The sequence below is a fragment of the Tupaia chinensis genome, unplaced genomic scaffold, assembly GCF_000334495.1.
Source record: "Tupaia chinensis unplaced genomic scaffold, TupChi_1.0 Scaffold141530_1, whole genome shotgun sequence".
Lineage (NCBI taxonomy): Eukaryota > Metazoa > Chordata > Mammalia > Scandentia > Tupaiidae > Tupaia > Tupaia belangeri.
Genome location: NW_006201391.1, coordinates 2036997 through 2043416, shown reverse-complemented (window position 1 = coordinate 2043416; position 6420 = coordinate 2036997). Strand labels below are relative to the sequence as shown.

At 65.0% G+C, this 6420-nt stretch overlaps 2 protein-coding genes across 3 annotated transcripts in view; one reads left to right on the top strand and one right to left on the bottom strand.

Moving 5' to 3' along the window:
* Positions 1-6395, bottom strand: part of LRTM2 (leucine rich repeat transmembrane protein 2) — an 18492-nt gene extending 12097 nt beyond the window's left edge. The window contains exons 1-2 of one of the 2 annotated variants that reach the window (XM_006163242.1): positions 6059-6395; positions 50-217 (exon numbers count right to left, since the gene is read on the bottom strand). The gene's annotated coding sequence lies outside the window, so the exon portion shown is untranslated. The remainder of the gene's footprint in view (positions 1-49; positions 218-6058) is intronic. The other variant, XM_006163244.1, reaches the window with a different exon arrangement.
* CACNA2D4 (calcium voltage-gated channel auxiliary subunit alpha2delta 4) overlaps positions 1-6420 on the top strand; it is a 160946-nt gene that overhangs the window by 130162 nt on the left and 24364 nt on the right. The gene's annotated exons all lie outside the window — the stretch shown is intronic.

Below are 6420 nucleotides of genomic sequence, written 5' to 3'. Positions count from 1 at the left end.
GTGAGGTCCCAGCCACAGCCACTCCCTCCCACCCACCCCTGCCACTTACCATGGTGCCCCCGCAGGCAGAGGCCGGGCCCTTTGCAGGGTGCTGACGAGTGGCAGCGTGGCCCTCCACGTGCCCCCTGCGCCTCGCTGTGGCCTTCGAGGTGAACGGCAGTGCTGTCCTCCGCAGCAGTCTGTAATGGGACTCACAGCTCAGGGCTCATGCCGCGGGCTGCGAGGAGGGGTGAGGTGGCTGAGCATGAGTGGCCCAGGCAGCAGGCCGCTCCTCCAAGGGGCACCGCTGGGGCACGCAGCTGCCCAGGGTTGGCACTGATCCCCGCGGGCACAAGCCCTTCTGTGGGAGGGCCCCTGCTTCCTTCCCAGATGTGGCCCAGAGCTGCTGGCCAGAGACGGAGCCTCCATCCTGCCCACCTCAGAGGTCCAGGAAGGGGCCTTGCAGGGCAGGGCGGGCGGGGCAGCAGGCTATGGCATGGGGCAAGGCTCTGCGGCCCAGCTGCCTCCAGCTCCCACAGTGCAGAGCACCTGGCTGGCTCAACCCTCCTCTGGGCCAAACCTGCTCCTGGGCAGTTCCTGGCTGCACCTCCGGCCTCCTTCCTCCCCCTCTCTCCACTTGCTCCTCTGGGGGCCCACGGGCCAATGGCAGGAGGAGGCTGAGAGCCCAGGAGGTGGGTGGGTTGCCAGGAAGCCGTAGTACTTCCCCTCACCCTTGGGGCCTTAGGGTCCTGCAGAAGCTCAGGCCTCCTGCCTCCACCCTGTCCACCTCTGGGGCCCCAGGCCCTGGCAAAAGCTGCAGCCCTGAAGGCGGCATAGCTCCTGGCAAGGGCAGCGGGCTGGCAGGAAGCAGCCCTGTCTGAGCTCCCCTCCCCACCCTCCACCCACAGCCGGCACGGGTGTGGGCTTGGATAGCTGCGGGCCCACTCTGCCCTTCGCGTGGATCCAGGCCCGTGGACTTGGGGGTAGTCATGCACACACTGTGCCCTCAGGTCAACCTGTAGGCTCCTGGCTCAGACTGGAGGTGGGTGGGGAGGGCTCTAGGTTCAAATCCCAACCTTGCTACTCTTTAAACAAACTGCTTAAACTCTAAGAGATAACCACACGGCTTAGCCAGGGAAATGTCCTTGTGGATCAATTGGATTCGGAGAAGGATAATCTAGGTGAGTGCTTCTAGCTGTGAGCCCGTGACTGGGGGAGGGCACATCGGCTCCCACAGGGAGGGGTCAGCAGCTGGCCAGGCGTCTCTGCCTGGGGTCCACCTCCCACGCAGGCCTGAGCTGCCCCCGTCTGTGGACCGCGGTGCTGGGTGTGCTCTGCCCCAGGCCTGCCTCGCAGACAGCGGCAGCTTCTCCCCGCAGCCCGCCAGCCCGGACTGGAGAACCGTCCCTCGTAGTCAGGAGCTCGCAGTCCCTATGAAGTGACGGCCACCCAAGACACAGAGATGGCCAACCTGCCCGAGGCCACATGGGAAGTCAGGGACTGGACTGCTGGCTTCTGAGCCAGGCCGCCCATCCGCTCCCTGGCAGCTGCCAGCAGCAGCCGCCTTTGCGGGAGGTGTTTCTGTCTGCACAGAGGTGCGCACGGGCCGCCCAGACACGTGCTTGGAGCTCCGTGCACGCACGTGCTATACACGCACCCACGGCGAGCTGTTAGGGGTGTGCTCACACACACGCAGGTACACGTAGTCACACGCACGTACACGCAGTCACACGCACCTCGCCAGCAGCTCTCCAGCACTGCGCGGGTGCCAGCACTCCAAGTTCCCGAAAGCTCCCAGTGCCGGTGTGCAGGGACCCCACTCGCCTATGAGGGAAGCCTACAGAGAACCCTGCCGGGCAGTCCTAACCAAAGGTGGTCGTTACCGATCTGGGCCCACCCGGGGGCCCAAGGCCCAGCCCAGACTTCTCCCACTCCCTGGCTTCCTGCAGGGCGACGGGGTGGAGAAACTCTCCCACTCGAGTCAGGCCCTACCTCCACCTGAGTCCCCCACCCCTCAGTGTCACCCTAACCAGTGAGGCCAGGAGCTGACCAGCAAACAGCCATCCCAGGAGAAGGTGGCCTCAAGGGCAGGCCCTGCCGCCCATCCCCACTCAGGGGCTGGCACCTGTACAGAGCACAAGTCGGACCTCACTGCCTGCGGTGGCAAGACACTGTGGACCCCTGTACCCCAGAGCAAGGGAATGGAAGCAAGGCTGGGCCTGTGAGGATACAGCCTGGCGCTCTGGGCCATGACCCCTGGGCTGCCTGCTGGGTGTCGGTGCGACACTGTCCCACGGGGGAGAAGAGCGAGTGCACCCAGCAGGCCACAACCCCAAACACGGGGCCGTGCAGGGACCCCGAGGGAGATGTGGGCTGGAGCCGCCCTGCCCAGCCGCTGGCCCTCTGCCTTCCAACCCATGGCCAACCGAAGGACCCCTCCCGGCGCCCCGCGGAACTGAGCTCCTGAGGAAGGGGTGACCTACATCGGGAGGCTGGGAGGCAGCTGTGGTGGCAGGCGCTGGCCGGCTGCTGACATAAATTAACACAGTCTGGGAGGGAAGTCCCTCCCGGGGTGCAGACTGGGCACAGACAGAAGCACTCCGGTGTCCAAGCCCCACAGCCGCTCTGGCTGCTGGACCCGTTCCCAATCCGGGCCTGGGCTTTACTTCAGTTCTAGAGACAGAGACCAGAGAGAAGGGGCCAGGGTACAGGGGGCTCTGCTGAAAGAACCCGGACTGGAGGGCAGGGGTGTGGAGCTGAGAGCAGCCTTGTGGGCGTCCCTGAGAACGGCCCTTGCTACTGCATCTGTGGAGCAGCAGGCTGATCCTGCCTGGGGCCACGGAACCGTGGAGGTCAGGTCCCACCCAAACCTGCCGAGTTGAAGCCTGTTTTAGATGAGCTCCAGGCGATCTGTGTGCATATTCATGATGGAGATGTACCGGGCTAGCCTCGCAGCTAGGGGTTAAAGGAAACAGAATCCCACAGGGTTGACCGCAGTTTGAATCCCAGCCTAGTGGCTTGAAAAACGAAGGGTGCATGTGCACCCCCAGTCGTGACAGGATAGAGAGGTGGCGGAGGGACTGCGGCGTGACCGTGCCCTACGGAGGGCGCTTCCCCCCTCTGCCTTTGGTGAGTGTACACATCCAGTCTGGGTGCCTCCAGAAGGGGCAAAAGCCACCCGGAAGCCCCGCTGGAAGGTCCCTAGGCCAGGCAGTTTCCAAGGAACAGCACAGACCTTGGCGAGCCCTGAGGACTGCTGAGCAGCCCCCGGAACCCGGCAGGGCAGGGACATGGACTGGGGCGTCTCCTTCAAGACCTCGTGAGGGAAAACAGCAGCCCCAGCCGCCATGTCTGTGCGGGGTCTGCAGCCTGAGCTCAGTGCGTCGCACATGGGGAAACAGGCACAGCAACTTGCCTGACATTAGGCAAAGGGAAGAGCATGGCGGGCAACGAAGGTAAACCCAGCTGCCTGCCTGCTCCCATGTGGGGGTCCCAGGCAGAGGATGGCAAAGCCAGGGACTGGGGGCACGCCCCCCCTGCAGGGCGCTTTACAACATACGCGGGTGTCGCCGCACTTCTGGAGTGTCCCCATAGACGAGCGACAAGCTTGTAACTTGCTGGGCTGAGACATAACCTCCCCTCTTTACAAGAGCATCACAGAAGCAATGGTGACAGTCCTGGGAGCCAAGACCTCGTGGGGGCAGGGGGTGCGCTAGCAGGGGTTGTGTGCTGAGGGGAGCGGGGGCAGGCTGGGAGCTCCGGGGAAGCCGGGCTGGGGGAGGGAGTGATGGAACAGAAGGCTCACGTGCTCTTGCTGAACTGAGTGGGTACAGAGTCCCCTGGAGACTGGGGTGGGGGGCGCTTCCCTCAGAGCACAGCCACGGCCTGGGGAGCAGCTGCCAGCAGTCCCACACCACAGGCCTGGGGCCCACGCTCGTCCTCCAGCGCTTGTCTGTCACACCTGCCCCTCCAAGTCAGGTGTCCAGGCCACACTGCCAATCAGTGCCACCCCCTGGCCCCTGGGCCCTCACACCAGCCCTGAGCTCACTCCCTCCCCTGCCATCTGCTGTGGTCAGGGCCCCAGCTGAGGACACACTCTGTACCCCTCGGCATGAAGGCTCAGAACTCAGGAGCTCCCCTTCACTCTGCAGAGGGGAGAAGGTTCTGGGCTGGTGAGAGGCAGAGCCAGGGCTGAGCCCAGCGTGGCGGCAGGTGGGTGGGCTGAGCCCCGGGGAGGGGCCCCGGACTCCATGTGGCCAGTCAGCGACGAGGCTGCACCTGCTGTCTGGGCTGGTCCGTCCACCTGCAGCTGCTTGTCTGGCCCCCAGCCACTCCTAGGAATCATCCTCCGTCTCGTCCCTGCTTGTCACCCCCATAGCACACTGCCCAGACGGCAAGGAAGCAGGTCTTTAACAATCCCTAAATTTGTGCTTGGAACAGACATACGCCCTCCTAGTTCATTTTAAGACACAGGCCCCATTCTCACTCTCCGCTTCCTGCACCCTCATTTCCTTGTCAAACATTCCCACTCCCAAGCAGACCTGCTGGGAGCGCAGCAGCCCGGTGCTCCTGCGGGAGCTGCTGCCGAGGTGACTGAGCACAGCCGTCCAGCTGGGCTGCACAGAGGCAGGCCCAGGCGGAGGCCCAGCTGAGGGCAGGGAGTGGGAAGCTGCCTCCCTCCTGATGCCCCCTCCGCCCGCCGAGCGCCCAGACACCCCAACCATGGCGTAGACACCCTCTCCCTTGCTGCCCACTCAGACCAAGCAGCCCCATGGGCCCCTGGCTGGGCGCCTGGAAATGGGAACAGGTTTGCTCATCTCAGCCCCAACGGCTCCCGGCCAAACCCGAAGACGCCAGATCTGTTGCCTAAGAAGCCTCCCTCTGTCTCCTGCCGCCCCCAGCCTGGCTTTCCTGGGCTCCCTCTTTTGGCAGCATGGTGGGGAGGAGGGGTGGGAGAGCTGGGCTCTTCTCACAAGGAGGCTGCCACTGGGTTCCCCACCAGCTGGACTCCCTGCCTAGTTCCACGTGTCGGCTCCCCTCCCCCACTGAGGGAGTGTGGAAGCTGCAGGGGTGTCAATCCGAGTCACAGGAGGAGAACCCAACAAGCCCTGACAGCCAGGCCCCACCACTCCCCCCCAGAAGTACCCAGCAAGGGACAGAGGTGCATCAGCACCTGGCACCCAGCCTGCCCTCCAGGAAGGGGACATGAACTTGAACTTCAGAGTCCCGGTCAGGTTGCCCCTCTCTCCAGCGTTGGCAGTTGGGCCTGGGGGCATTGGGTGTCACTGTCCTGCTCCAACTCCGGTGTCCTTCCCCCTGAGGTCGGGAAGCCAGGTTGGTGTGGCCTGGCTGTGGGCCACCCTCCCCCAGGCTGAGCTGGCCATCCCCACCGAGGTGTCCTGGCCCATTGTGGACAAGGCTGGGTGAGCTACAGGCACTCCAGAGGCTCCTGAGCCTGGCTCCCCGTCCTGCCCTCAGGCAGAAGCAGGGCCTGGGGCTCCTCACAAGGAAAAGCTGCAGGACTCCCTGGGCCCTGCCAGCCACGCCCCTGCCCAGGAGGCTCAGGAGGGGTCCTCTGCACCCTTGCCCAAGGACAGCCCCAGGGCAGCCTGTGAAGGCCCGCACCCCTGGTCTACTCCCTTGCAAGGTCCTCACCTGCCACCCCTCCCAGTCTCCTGCTGCAGCAGCCTTACCCCCAGTACCCCAGCCCTTCCCACTCCTTCCCCAGCACCGAGTTCCTAGGTTGTCCGCTGAGCAGGGCCTGCAGGCAGCACCCGGGCATGCAGCTGCTCCTCCCCGAGCTGCAGGGCCAGCCTCGGTGCCACCCTAGGTTGCCTCCTCCCCGCCCCCTCCAAGGTAGAGCCCACAGCTGTGTCCCAAGCACTGTGGGGTCAGTGTCCCATGTCCTGTACCTTTGGGACGCAAGGGCATCTGGTCCTGGGTGGCCTCCTGAGCGCCAGCGAGCGCCCCAGGCAGGGAGCCACCACCGCTCTGGCAGCGCACTGGGATGGCCCCAGATCCCCTGCCTCAGCACCACCCCCAGCCCGCCCTCCCCTCCCTCCAGCCGCTGAGCACTCACCTTTCTCCACTCTGGCTGGGAGCTCCTGGAGTCAGGTAGCTCTAACCTCTCCAGGGACACCTCCTGGGATTCTTGGAGAAATCCAAACCCCGGCCACGCAGAGCGGTGGGCGCCGACCCACTGGGAGCAGCGACCTGGCACGCAGCACGCAGCCCGGAGAGATGTTCCCGCTGCCAGGGCACAGGGCTGCCGGGTCAACAGCAAACTGAGGAGGGAAGGAGGGACGAGGGAGACGGCGAGGGGGAAGCAGGGAGAGGGAGGAGAGCGCGTGTGCGGAGCCGGCGCGGAGCACTGGAGTGACAGCTGGGGTTCATCTGTGATGACAGCGGCAGCACACAGGCGCACACGCACAGGCCTCTTGG